The following is a 14632-nucleotide window of genomic DNA, read 5'->3' as shown; positions in this document are numbered from 1 at the left end:
TATCAGATGAATGTATCATCATGTTGGGGAGGTTATTGAGGGGGATGATGAATATCAGATGAATGATATCAGATGTTGGGGAGGTTATTGAGGGGATGATATCAGATGAATGTATCACCATGTTGGGGGGTTATTGAGGGGGATGATATCAGATGAATGTATCACCATGTTGGGGAGGTTATTGAGGGGATGATATCAGATGAATGTATCATCATGTTGGGGAGGTTATTGAGGGGATGATATCAGATGAATGTATCACCATGTTGGGGGTTATTGAGGGGATGATATCAGATGAATGTATCACCATGTTGGGGGGTTATTGAGGGGATGATATCAGATGAATGTATCACCATGTTGGGGGGTTATTGAGGGGAGGTGGGATGATATCAGATGAATGTACCACCATGTTGGGGAGGTTATTGAGGTGGGATGATATCAGATGAATGTATCACCATGTTGGGGAGGTTATTGAGGGGATGATATCAGATGAATGTATCACCATGTTGGGGGGGGTTATTGAGGGGGATGATATCAGATGAATGTATCACCATGTTGGGGAGGTTATTGAGGGGATGATATCAGATGAATGTATCACCATGTTGGGGGAGGTTATTGAGGGGATGATATCAGATGAATGTATCATCATGTTGGGGAGGTTATTGAGGATGATATCAGATGAATGTATCATCATGTTGGGGGGGTTATTGAGGGGATGATATCAGATGAATGTATCATCATGTTGGGGGTTATTGAGGGGGGATGATATCAGATGAATGTATCATCATGTTGGGGAGGTTATTGAGGGGATGATATCAGATGAATGTATCATCGTGTTGGGGAGGTTATTGAGGGGATGATATTCAGATGAATGTATCACCGTGTTGGGAGGTTATTGGGATGATATCAGATGAATGCATCACCATGTTGGGGAGGTTATTGAGGGGATGATATCAGATGAATGTATTACCATGTTGGGGAGGTTATTGAGGGGATGATATCAGATGAATGTATCATCATGTTGGGGGGTTATTGAGGGGATGATATCAGATGAATGTATCATCATGTTGGGGGGAGGTATTGAGGGGATGATATCAGATGAATGTATCATCATGTTGGGGGAGGTTATTGGGGGATGATATCAGATGAATGTATCATCATGTTGGGAGGTTATTGAGGGGGATGATATCAGATGAATGTATCACCATGTTGGGGAGGTTATTGAGGGGATGATATCAGATGAATGTATCACCATGTTGGGGAGGTTATTGAGGGGGGATATCAGATGAATGTATCACCATGTTGGGGAGGTTATTGAGGGATGATATCAGATGAATGTATCATCATGTTGGGGAGGTTATTGAGGGGATGATATCAGATGAATGTATCATCGTGTTGGGGAGTTATTGAGGGGGATGATATCAGATGAATGTATCACCATGTTGGGGAGGTTATTGAGGGGATGATATCAGATGAATGTATCACCATGTTGGGGGGTTATTGAGGGGATGATATCAGATGAATGTATCACCATGTTGGGGGAGGTTATTGAGGGGATGATATCAGATGAATGTATCATCATGTTGGGGAGGTTATTGAGGATGATATCAGATGAATGTATCACCATGTTGGGGTTATTGAGGGGATGATATCAGATGAATGTATCACCATGTTGGGGGGTTATTGAGGGGATGATATCAGATGAATGTATCACCATGTTGGGGGGTTATTGAGGGGAGGTGGGATGATATCAGATGAATGTACCACCATGTTGGGGAGGTTATTGAGGTGGGATGATATCAGATGAATGTATCACCATGTTGGGGAGGTTATTGGGATGATATCAGATGAATGTATCACCATGTTGGGGCGGTTATTGAGGGGGATGATATCAGATGAATGTATCACCATGTTGGGGAGGTTATTGAGGGGATGATATCAGATGAATGTATCACCATGTTGGGGAGGTTATTGAGGGGATGATATCAGATGAATGTATCATCATGTTGGGAGGTTATTGAGGGGATGATATCAGATGAATGTATCATCATGTTGGGGAGGTTATTGAGGGGATGATATCAGATGAATGTATCATCATGTTGGGGGGTTATTGAGGGGATGATATCAGATGAATGTATCATCATGTTGGGGGGGGTTATTGAGGGGGATGATATCAGATGAATGTATCATCATGTTGGGGAGGTTATTGAGGGGATGATATCAAATGAATGTATCATCGTGTTGGGGAGGTTATTGAGGGGATGATATTCAGATGAATGTATCATCGTGTTGGGGAGGTTATTGAGGATGATATCAGATGAATGCATCACCATGTTGGGGAGGTTATTGAGGGGATGATATCAGATGAATGTATCACCATGTTGGGGGAGGTTATTGAGGGGATGATATCAGATGAATGTATCATCATGTTGGGGGGTTATTGGGGGATGATATCAGATGAATGTATCATCATGTTGGGGGGTATTGAGGGGGATGATATCAGATGAATGTATCATCATGTTGGGGAGGTTATTGAGGGGATGATATCAGATGAATGTATCATCATGTTGGGGAAGGTTATTGAGGGGATGATATCAGATGAATGTATCACCATGTTGGGGAGGTTATTGAGGGGATGATATCAGATGAATGTATCATCGTGTTGGGGGGTTATTGAGGGGATGATATCAGATGAATGTATCACCATGTTGGGGGAGGTTATTGAGGGGATGATATCAGATGAATGTATCACCATGTTGGGGGGTTATTGAGGGGATGATATCAGATGAATGTATCACCATGTTGGGGGAGGTTATTGAGGGGGATGATATCAGATGAATGTATCATCATGTTGGGGAGGTTATTGAGGGGGATGATATCAGATGAATGTATCACCATGTTGGGGGTTAATGAGGGGATGATATCAGATGAATGTATCACCATGTTGGGGGGTTATTGAGGATGATATCAGATGAATGTATCACCATGTTGGGGGGTTATTGAGGAGGTGGGATGATATCAGATGAATGTACCACCATGTTGGGGAGGTTATTGAGGTGGGATGATATCAGATGAATGTATCACCATGTTGGGGAGGTTATTGAGGGATGATATCAGATGAATGTATCACCATGTTGGGGGGTTATTGAGGGGGATGATATCAGATGAATGTATCACCATGTTGGGGAGGTTATTGAGGGGGATGATATCAGATGAATGTATCACCATGTTGGGGAGGTTATTGAGGGGGATGATATCAGATGAATGTATCATCATGTTGGGGAGAATGTTATTGAGGGGGATGATATCAGATGAATGTATCATCATGTTGGGAAGGTTATTGAGGGGATGATATCAGATGAATGTATCATCATGTTGGGGGAGGATTATCAGATGTATCACCATGTTGGGGTTATTGGGATGATATCAGATGAATGTATCATCATGTTGGGGGTTATTGAGGGGATGATATCAGATGAATGTATCATCATGTTGGGGGTTATTGAGGGGATGATATCAGATGAATGTATCATCATGTTGGGAGGGAGGATGATATATTGAGGGGATTGATGGATATCAGATGAATGTATCATCATGTTGGGGAGGTTATTGAGGGGATGATATCAGATGAATGTATCATCATGTTGGGGAGGTTATTGAGGGATGATATCAGATGAATGTATCACCATGTTGGGAGGTTATTGAGGGGATGATATCAGATGAATGTATCATCATGTTGGGGGAGGTTATTGGGGGGATGATATCAGATGAATGTATCATCATGTTGGGGAGGTTATTGAGGGGATGATATCAGATGAATGTATCATCATGTTGGGGGGTTATTGAGGGATGATATCAGATGAATGTATCATCATGTTGGGGAGGTTATTGAGGGGGATGATATCAGATGAATGTATCATCATGTTGGGGGGTTATTGAGGGGATGATATCAGATGAATGTATCATCATGTTGGGGAGGTTATTGAGGGGATGATATCAGATGAATGTATCATCATGTTGGGGAGGGTTATTGAGGGGGATGATATCAGATGAATGTATCATCATGTTGGGGAGGGGGTTATTGAGGGATGATATCAGATGAATGTATCACCATGTTGGGGGATGATATCAGAGGTTCATGTTGAGGGGATGATATCAGATGAATGTATCATCATGTTGGGGGGTTATTGAGGGGGATGATATCAGATGAATGTATCACCATGTTGGGAGGTTATTGAGGTGGGATGATATCAGATGAATGTATCATCATGTTGGGGAGGTTATTGAGGGGATGATATCAGATGAATGTATCACCATGTTGGGGGGTTATTGAGGGGATGATATCAGATGAATGTATCATCATGTTGGGGAGGTTATTGAGGGGGATGATATCAGATGAATGTATCATCATGTTGGGAGGTTATTGGGGGATGATATCAGATGAATGTATCACCATGTTGGGAGGTTATTGAGGGGGATGATATCAGATGAATGTATCACCATGTTGGGGAGGTTATTGGGGGATGATATCAGATGAATGCATCACCATGTTGGGGAGGTTATTGAGGGGGATGATATCAGATGAATGCATCACCATGTTGGGGAGGTTATTGAGGGGATGATATCAGATGAATGTATCACCATGTTGGGGAGGTTATTGAGGGGATGATATCAGATGAATGTATCACCATGTTGGGGGGAGGTTATTGAGGGGATGATATCAGATGAATGTATCACCATGTTGGGGAGGTTATTGAGGGGAGGGGGATGATATCAGATGAATGCATCACCATGTTGGGGAGGTTATTGAGGTGGGATGATATCAGATGAATGTATCACCATGTTGGGGGGGGAGGTTATTGAGGGGGATGATATCAGATGAATGTATCATCATGTTGGGGAGGTTATTGAGGGGATGATATCAGATGAATGTATCACCATGTTGGGGAGGTTATTGAGGGGATGATATCAGATGAATGTATCATCATGTTGGGGGTTATTGAGGGGATGATATCAGATGAATGTATCACCATGTTGGGGGGGTTATTGAGGATGATATCAGATGAATGTATCATCATGTTGGGGAGGATTATTGTATCACCATGGGGGATGATATCAGATGAATGTATCACCATGTTGGGGGTTATTGGGGGGATGATATCAGATGAATGTATCACCATGTTGGGGGTTATTGAGGGAGGTGGGATGATATCAGATGAATGTATCACCATGTTGGGGGGTTATTGAGGGGATGATATCAGATGAATGTATCACCATGTTGGGGAGTTATTGAGGTGGGATGATTCAGATTGTACCACCATGTTGGGGGAGGGGATGATATCAGATGAATGTATCATCATGTTGGGGAGGTTATTGAGGGGATGATATCAGATGAATGTATCATCATGTTGGGGGAGGTTATTGAGGAGGTGGGATGATATCAGATGAATGCATCACCATGTTGGGGAGGTTATTGAGGGGATGATATCAGATGAATGTATCATCATGTTGGGGAGGTTATTGAGGGGATGATATCAGATGAATGTATCACCATGTTGGGGAGGTTATTGGGGATGATATCAGATGAATGTATCACCATGTTGGGAGGAGGGAGGTGGGATGATATCAGATGAATGTATCATCGTGTTGGGGAGGTTATTGAGGATGATATCAGATGAATGTATCACCATGTTGGGGGGTGGGAGGTTATTGAGGGGATGATATCAGATGAATGTATCATCATGTTGAGGAAGGTTATTGAGGGGATGATATCAGATGAATGTATCACCATGTTGGGGAGGTTATTGGGGGATGATATCAGATGAATGTATCATCGTGTTGGGGAGGTTATTGGATGGGATGATATCAGATGATATGTATCACCATGTTGGGAGGTTATTGAGGGATGATATCAGATGAATGTATCACCATGTTGGGGAGGTTATTGGGGGATGATATCAGATGAATGTATCATCATGTTGGGGAGGTTATTGAGGGGATGATATCAGATGAATGTATCACCATGTTGGGGAGTTATTGAGGGGATGATATCAGATGAATGTATCATCATGTTGGGGAGGTTATTGGGGGATGATATCAGATGAATGTATCATCATGTTGGGGAGGTTATTGAGGGGATGATATCAGATGAATGTATCACCATGTTGGGGGGTTATTGAGGGGAGGTAGGATGATATCAGATGAATGTATCATCATGTTGGGAGGTTATTGGGGATGATATCAGATGAATGTATCATCATGTTGGGGAGGTTATTGAGGGATGATATCAGATGAATGCATCACCATGTTGGGGAGGATATTGAGGGGGATGATATCAGATGAATGTATCACCATGTTGGGGTTATTGAGGAGGTGGGATGATATCAGATGAATGTACCACCATGTTGGGAGGTTATTGAGGTGGGATGATATCAGATGAATGTATCACCATGTTGGGGAGGTTATTGAGGGGAGTGGGATGATATCAGATGAATGTATCATCGTGTTGGGAGGGTTATTGAGGGGATGATATCAGATGAATGTATCACCATGTTGGGGAGGTTATTGGGGATGATATCAGATGAATGTATCATCATGTTGGGGGGGAGGTTATTGGGGGGGATGATATCAAATGAATGTATCACCATGTTGGGGAGGTTATTGGGGGGATATCAGATGAATGTATCATCATGTTGGGGGAGGTTATTGAGGGGATGATATCAGATGAATGTATCATCATGTTGGGGAGGTTATTGAGGAGGTGGGATGATATCAGATGAATGTATCACCATGTTGGGGAGGTTATTGAGGGGATGATATCAGATGAATGTATCATCGTGTTGGGGAGGTTATTGAGGGGATGATATCAGATGAATGTATCACCATGTTGGGGAGGTTATTGAGGATGATATCAGATGAATGTATCACCATGTTGGGGAGGTTATTGAGGGGGATGATATCAGATGAATGCATCACCATGTTGGGGAGGAGTTATTGAGGGGATGATATCAGATGAATGTCACCACCATGTTGGGGAGGTTATTGAGGGGATGATATCAGATGAATGTATCACCATGTTGGGGAGGTTATTGAGGGGATGATATCAGATGAATGTATGCACCATGTTGGGGGGTTATTGGGGGATGATATCAGATGAATGTATCCATCGTGTTGAGGTTATTGAGGATGATATCAGATGAATGTATCATCGTGTTGGGGGTCTGGGGGATGATATCAGATGAATGTATCATCATGTTGGGGAGGATATTGAGGGGGATGATATCAGATGAATTTACGTGTCAGGTGGGACTATTTGTTTGCTGTCTAGATGTATTGAGTTTGACTATGTTGTGGAATGTGAGTGCGTATTGCACAGGAACAGCTGAGGCTGCTTTTGCCTTGGGTGGAACCAGAAATACCCATTTCATACCCAGACAAAGATCACACTAACACACCATGCCAGGTCCTTTACAGCAGCTGTTGGCGTGTCTGAAAGACGCTGGGGTTATCACTCCTGCATTTCCACAGAGCCTGTACCCAAAATACAGGTATCAGGTCTGAGTGAATGGTTCTCTGTAGGTATCAGGTCAGTGTGAATGGTTCTCTGTAGGTATCAACACCCTGTCGTTCTCAACTAACATCAAGGCGGTGGCCCGTTCCTGTGGTGGTTCATGGTCATGTGAATGGCCCTGCCTCACACAGGAGCGGCGCAGGTCTAATCAGGCACTTGTCATCTCCGTCTGGATTACTGCAACTGCTGTTGGCTGGGCTCCCTGCCTGTGCCATTAAACCCCTACAACTCATCAGGCGCAGCCCGTCTGGTGTTCAACCTTGGTTCTCTCACGTCAGCTCCTCCGCTCCCTCCACTGGCTTCCAGTTGAAGCTCGCATGGTTCTGAGGGGAACGGCACCTGCCTCAGGCTCTGATCAGGCCCTACACCCAAACAAGGGCACCGTTCATCCAGCCTCCCTACCACTGAGAAGACTGCCCAGTCAAAACTGTTCGCTGCTCTGGTTGGGCTGAAACCCCACCTCTTTAAGGAATACCTAGGATAGGATAAAGTAATCCCTCCACCCCTTCCCCTAGAAAAAGATTTAGATGCACTACTGCTGGAGGTCATAAGGTGAATGCACCTCTCTGGATAAGGAGCGTCTGCTAAATGACTTAAATGTAAAGAGTATCAGACAGTGAATGGTTCTCTGCTGTTGGTGGGTCACTCCAGGAGGACTGGAGTTGGGCAGTGTGAATGGTTCTCTGGGGGTGAATGGTTCTCTGGTCACTGGCGGAAAGGAGGACTGGAGTTGGGCTGTTGGGGGTACTGGAGGACTGGAGTTGGGCTGTTGGGGGTACTGGAAGGACTGGAGTTGGGCTGTTGGGGGTACTGGAGGACTGGAGTTGGGCTGTTGGGGGTACTGGAGGACTGGAGGTGGGCTGTTGGGGTACTGGAGGACTGGAGTTGGGCTGTTGGGGGTACTGGAGGACTGGAGTTGGGCTGTTGGGGGTACAGGAGGACTGGAGTTGGGCTGTTTGGGGTACAGGAGGACTGGAGGACTGGTTGGCTGTTGTAGGAGGACTGGGGGACTGGGGGTACTGAAGGACTGTTGGGCTGGTACAGGAGGACTGGAGTTGGGTTGTTGGGGGGACTGGGTTGGGCTGTTGGGGTACAGGAGGACTGGAGTTGGGCTGTTGGGGTACAGGAGGACTGGAGTTGGGCTGTTGGGGGTACAGGAGGACTGGAGTTGGGCTGTTGGGGGTAATGGAGGACTGGAGTTGGGCTGTTGGGGGTACTGGAGGACTGGAGTTGGGCTGTTGGGGGTACAGGAGGACTGGAGTTGGGCTGTTGGGGTAATGGAGGACTGAGTTGGGCTGTTGGGGGTACTGGAGGACTGGAGTTGGGCTGTTGGGGGTACAGGAGGACTGGAGTTGGACTGTTAGGGGTACTGGAGGACTGGAGTTGGTCTGTTGGGGGTACTGGAGGACTGGAGTTGGGCTGTTGGGGGTACTGGAGGACTGGAGTTGGGCTGTTGGGGGTGCTGTGTGTGCGTGCGTGTGTTTGAGTGAGTGTGTGTGTGAGCGTGTGTGTGTACTGTGTGTGTACTGTGTGTAGTGTGTACTGTGTATGTACTGTGTGTAGTGTGTACTGTGTGTGTACTGTGTGTAGTGTGTACTGTGTGCAGTGGGTGTACTGTGTAGTGTGTGTACTGTGTGCAGTGTGTGTGTGCTGTGTGTGTGTGTATTGTGTGTGTGTGTACTGTGTGTACTGTGTGCAGTGTGTGTGTACTGTGTGTGTGTGTGTACTGTGTGTGTGTGTGTACTGTGTGTACTGTGTGCAGTGTGTGTGTACTGTGTGTGTGTACTGTGTGTACTGTGTGCAGTGTGTGTGTACTGTGTGTGTGTGTGTACTGTATAGTGTGTGTACTGTGTGCAGTGTGTGTACTGTGTAGTGTGTGTACTGTGTGCAGTGTGTGTGTACTGTGTGCAGTGTGTGTACTGTGTAGTGTGTGTACTGTGTGCAGTGTGTGTGTACTGTGTGCAGTGTGTGTACTGTGTGCAGTGTGTGTGTACTGTGTGTGTGTGTGTACTGTGTGTGTATGTGTACTGTGTAGCGTGTGTACTGTGTGCAGTGTGTGTGTACTGTGTGTGTGTACTGTGTGTAGTGTGTGTGTAGTGTGTGTGTGTAGTGTGTGTGTGTAGTGTATGTGTAGTGTGTGTGTGTAGTGTGTGTAGTGTGTGTGTAGTGTGTACTGTGTGTAGTGTGTGTAGTGTGTGTGTGTAGTGTGTACTGTGTGTAGTGTGTGTGTGTGTGTGTGTACTGTGTGTGTGTGTGTAGTGTGTGTGTGTAGTGTGTGTGTGTACTGTGTGCACTGTGTGTAGTGTGTGTGTGTGTAGTGTGTGTGTGTGTGTGTGTGTGTGTGTGTGGGTGTGTGTGTGTGTGTGTGTGTGTGTGTGTGTGTGTAGTGTGGGTGTGTGTGTGTGTGTGTGTAGTGTGTGTGTGTGTAGTGTGTGTGTGTGTGTAGTGTGTAGTGTGTGTGTGTGTGTGTGTGTGTATGTGTGTGTGTGTAGTGTGTGTAGTGTGTTTTGTGTGTGTGTGTGTGTGTAGTGTGTGTGTAGTGTGTGTGTAGTGTGTGTGTGTGTGTGTGTGTGTGTGTGTGTGTGTGTGTGTGTGTGTGTGTATAGTGTGTGTGTGTGTGTGTGTGTGTGTGTGTGTGTGTGTGTGTGTAGTGTGTGTAGTGTGTGTGTAGTGTGTGTGTAGTGTGTGTGTGTAGTGTGTGTGTGTGTGTGTGTACTGTGTGTGTGTGTGTGTACTGTGTAGTGTTGCTGTGTAGTGTGTGTGTGGTGTGTGTGTGTGTACTGTGTGTGTAGTGTGTGTGTGTGTGTGTGTGTAGTGTGTGTATTGTGTGTGTGTGTGTGTGTGTGTGTGTGTGTACTGTGTGTGTGTGTAGTGTGTGTGTGTGTGTGTGTGTGTGTGTGTGTGTGTGTGTGTGTGTGTGTGTGTGTGTGTGTACTGTGTAGTGTGTGTGTGTAGTAGTGTGTGTAGTGTGTGTGTGTGTGTGTACTGTGTGTAGTGTGTGTGTGTACTGACCTCTTTGTTCTGTTGTGTCTGCTGCCACCGCCACCTCCTCTTCAGAGCCTCTCTCTCCGCTCCACTCTTCATCATGCCATACAGAGACTTCCTCAGCACCAGGTCTCTGTCGTGGAAGCCCCACATCCCTAGAGACACAGAGACAGATGAGTATGCACACACACACACACACACACCGATGAACACCCACACACACACAGAGAGAGAGAGAGAGAGAGAGAGAGAGAGAGAGAGAGAGAGAGAGAGAGAGAGAGAGAGAGAGAGGGAGGGAGGGAGAGATACAGAGAGAGAAAGGTAGAGACAGCAATACTCTAGCAGCAAGCCCTGGATCGGTCCATTGTCAACATGATGAATGTTAGCTGAATCAATATTCCCTGTACTAGGGAGATTCCAGATCTGCTGAGGGGGGTTTTCTTTTCTCTACACCTGGTAAAAGCACATTGTCATGTCTCCCCGAGTTTCCTCAAAAGTTTCCCTCATTATAAACATTACAGATAACACACTCTTTTGTTGCATGTTGCTGGGTTTATGAGCTCTTTGATTCCAGACAAACAGAGATCTCTTCTCTTCTTCTCTCTTCTCACACTCTCTTTTGCCCCACTCCCTCCTAACCCTCCCTCCTCCTCCCCTCCTAAACCCCTGCCTCCTCTCCTCCTCCCCTCCTAACGCTCCCTCCCTCCTCCTCCCCCCCTAACCCTCCCTCTCCTCCCCCTAACCCTCCTCTCCTCCTCCCCTCCTAACCCCCTGCCTCCTCTCCTCCTCCCCTCCTAACCCCCCCTCCTCCTCCCCTCCTAACCCTCCCTCCCTCCTCCCCTCCTAACCCTCCCTCCTCCTCCCCTCCCTAACCCTCCCTCTCCTCTTCCCCTCCTCTCCCTCCTCTCCTCCTCCCCCTCCCTAACCCCCCTGCCTCCTCTCCTCCTCCCCTCCCTCCCTCCTCCCCTCCCCCTCCTCCCCTCCTAACCCTCCCTCCCTCCTCCCCTCCCTCCCCCTCCCTCTTCCTCCCCTCCTAACCCTCCCTCTCCTCTCCTCCTCCCCTCCTAACCCCCTGCCTCCTCCCCTCCTCCCTCCTAACCCCCCTGCCTCCTCTCCTCCTCCCCTCCTAACCCCCTGCCTCCTCTCCTCCTCCTCCCCCTCCTCCTAACCCCCTGCCTCCTCTCCTCCTCCCCTCCTCCCCCCTGCCTCCTCTCCTCCTAACCCCCTCCCTCTCCTCCTCCCTCCTCTCCTCCTCCCCCTGCCTCCTCTCCTCCCTCCCCTCCTCTCCTCCTCCCCTCCTAACCCCCCTCTCCTCTTCCCCTCCTCCCCTCCCTAACCCCCTGCCTCCTCTCCTCCTCCCCTCCCTAACCCTCCCTCCTCCTCCTCCTTCCTCTCCTCCTCCCCTCCTCCCTAACCCCCTGCCTCCTCTCCTCCTCCCCTCCTAACCCCCTGCCTCCTCTCCTCCTCCCCTCCTAGCCCTCCCTCTCCTCTTCCCTCCCCTCTCCTCCTCCCCCTGCCTCCTCCCCTCCTCCCCTCCTAACCCCCCTGCCTCCTCTCCTCCTCCTTCCTCTCCTCCTCCCCTCCCTAACCCCCTGCCTCTCTCCTCCTCCCCCTCCTAACCCTCCCTCTCCTCTTCCCCTCCTCTCCTCCTCCCCCTCCCTAACCCCTCCCTCTCCTCTTCCCCTCCTCCCCTCCTAACCCCCTGCCTCCTCTCCTCCTCCCCTCCTAACCCCCTGCCTCCTCTCCTCCTCCCCTCCTCCCAGGCCAGGCTCACCTAAAGAAGCAGCATGTAGCAGACAGTTACCGTCCCCGTGGTGGCCAGAGGAAGAAGAACGCTTACAACTGGTACACATAGTGGCCCACCAGTTCAGACGACCTGCACAACAGGAGAGGAGAGGAGGAGAAGGTGAGGTGAGAGGAGGGAGGAGAGAAGGAGAGGAGGGAGAGGGAGGAAGAGGAGGAGGAGAAATAAGGAGAGGAGAGGGAGAGGAGAGGGAGAGAGGAGGAGGAGAGAATAAGGAGGAGAGAATAAGGAGAGGAGGAGAGAGAGAGGAGAGAATAAGGAGAGGAGAGGAGAGGGAGAATAAGGAGAGGAGGAGGAGAGAATAAGGAGAGGAGAGAGGAGAGAATAAGGAGAGGGAGGAGAGAATAAGGAGAGGAGAGAGAATATGAGAGGAGAGAATAAGGAGAGAGAGAATAAGGAGAGGAGGAGAGGAGGGAGAGAATAAGGAGAGGAGAGAATAAGGAGAGGAGAGGAGAGAACAGAGGAGAGAATAAGGAGAGGAGAGGAGAGAATAAGAGAGAGAGAGGAGAGAATAAGGAGAGGAGAGAATAAGGAGAGAAGGAGAGGGAATAAGGAGAGGAGAGGAATAGGAAGGAGAGGAGAGGAAGGAAGGAGAATAAGAGAGGAGAGAGAAGGAGAATAAGGAGAGGAGAGGAGAATAAGGAAGGGAGAAGGGCAAGGAAGGAGAGGAGAGGAGAGAATAAGGAAGGAGAGGAGAGGAGAGAATAAGGAGAGGAGATAATAAGGAGAGGAAGGAGAGAATAAGGAGAGGAGAGGAGAGAATAAGGAGAGGAGAGGAAGAATAAAGGAGAGGAGAGGAGAGGAGAGGAGAGAATAAAAGGAGAGGAGAGAATAAGGAGAGGAGAGGAGAGAATAACAAGGAGAGGAGAGAATAAGGAGAGGAGAGGAGAGAATAAGGAGAGGAGAGGAGAGGCAGAGGGAATAAGGAGAGGAGAGGAGAGGGAGAGAATAAGGAGAGGAGAGGAGAGGAGAGAATAAGGAGAGAGAGGGAGAGAATAAAGGAGGAGAATAAGAGGAGAGGAGAGAATAAGGAGAGGAGAGGAGAGAATAAGGAGAGGAGAGGAGAGAATAAGGAGAGGAGAGGAGAGGAGAGGAGAGGAGAGGAGAGGAGAGGAGAGGAGAGGGAGAAGGAGAGACTATCAGTAATCTGTAACCAAACAGACAGATGTTTAGTGTGTACGTGTGACTCATAGTAACACAACAACAACAACAGCTCTATCCTGGGACAAGTAACAAGAGCCCTCTTTTAAAGCAACTCCTCTGTGGAGAAACAAAACAACGTGTTCTCTGAGACCTGAGTCCCAAATGTCTCTCTATTCCCTACATAGTGTACTACTGTAGGCCTGAGCCATACGGACCCTGGTCAACAGTAGTACACTATGTAGGGAAAAGGATTCCATTTGGAACGCAACCCTCAATCACTAGAAGCAGTGAAACGTCCTCTCTCTGACGGGCCAGACAGCTTGTAATCACTAGAAGCAGTGAAACGTCCTCTCTCTGACGGGCCAGACAGCTTGTAATCACTAGAAGCAGTGAAACGTCCTCTCTCTGACGGGCCAGACAGCTTGTAATCACTAGAAGCAGTGAAACGTCCTCTCTCCGACGGGCCAGACAGCTTGTAATCACTAGAAGCAGTGAAACGTCCTCTCTCTGACGGGCCAGACAGCTTGTAATCACTAGAAGCAGTGAAACGTCCTCTCTCTGACGGGCCAGACAGCTTGTAATCACTAGAAGCAGTGAAACGTCCTCTCTCTGACGGGCCAGACAGCTTGTAATCACTAGAAGCAGTGAAACGTCCTCTCTCTGACGGGCCAGACAGCTTGTAATCACTAGAAGCAGTGAAACGTCCTCTCTCTGACGGGCCAGACAGCTTGTAATCACTAGAAGCGTCCTCTCTCCGACGGGCCAGACAGCTTGTAATCACTAGAAGCAGTGAACGCTCCTCTCCGACGGGCCAGACAGCTTGTAATCACTAGAAGCGTGACGCTCTCTCCGACGGGCCAGACAGCTTGTAATCACTAGAAGCGTCCTCTCTCCGACGGGCCAGACAGCTTGTAATCACTAGAGCGTCCTCTCTCGACGGGCCAGACAGCTTGTAATCACTAGAAGCGTCCTCTCTCCGACGGGCCAGACAGCTTGTAATCACTAGAAGCGTCCTCTCTCCGACGGGCCAGACAGCTTGTAATCACTAGAAGCGTCCTCTCTCCGACGGGCCAGACAGCTTGTAATCACTAGAAGCGTCCTCTCTCCGACGGGCCAGACAGCTTGTAATCACT

The 14632-nt window shown here is 47.9% G+C and overlaps 1 pseudogene; it reads right to left on the bottom strand.

Annotated features, from left to right (window-relative positions):
* LOC115127786 (OTU domain-containing protein 7A-like) overlaps positions 1-10713 on the bottom strand; it is a 64989-nt pseudogene extending 54276 nt beyond the window's left edge.
* Between the last annotated feature and the right edge of the window lie 3919 nt (positions 10714-14632).

The sequence above is a fragment of the Oncorhynchus nerka genome, unplaced genomic scaffold (genome assembly GCF_034236695.1).
Source record: "Oncorhynchus nerka isolate Pitt River unplaced genomic scaffold, Oner_Uvic_2.0 unplaced_scaffold_687, whole genome shotgun sequence".
NCBI lineage: Eukaryota > Metazoa > Chordata > Actinopteri > Salmoniformes > Salmonidae > Oncorhynchus > Oncorhynchus nerka.
Note: the sequence above shows the minus strand (reverse complement) of the source record. Positions and strands in the feature narration are given on the sequence as shown.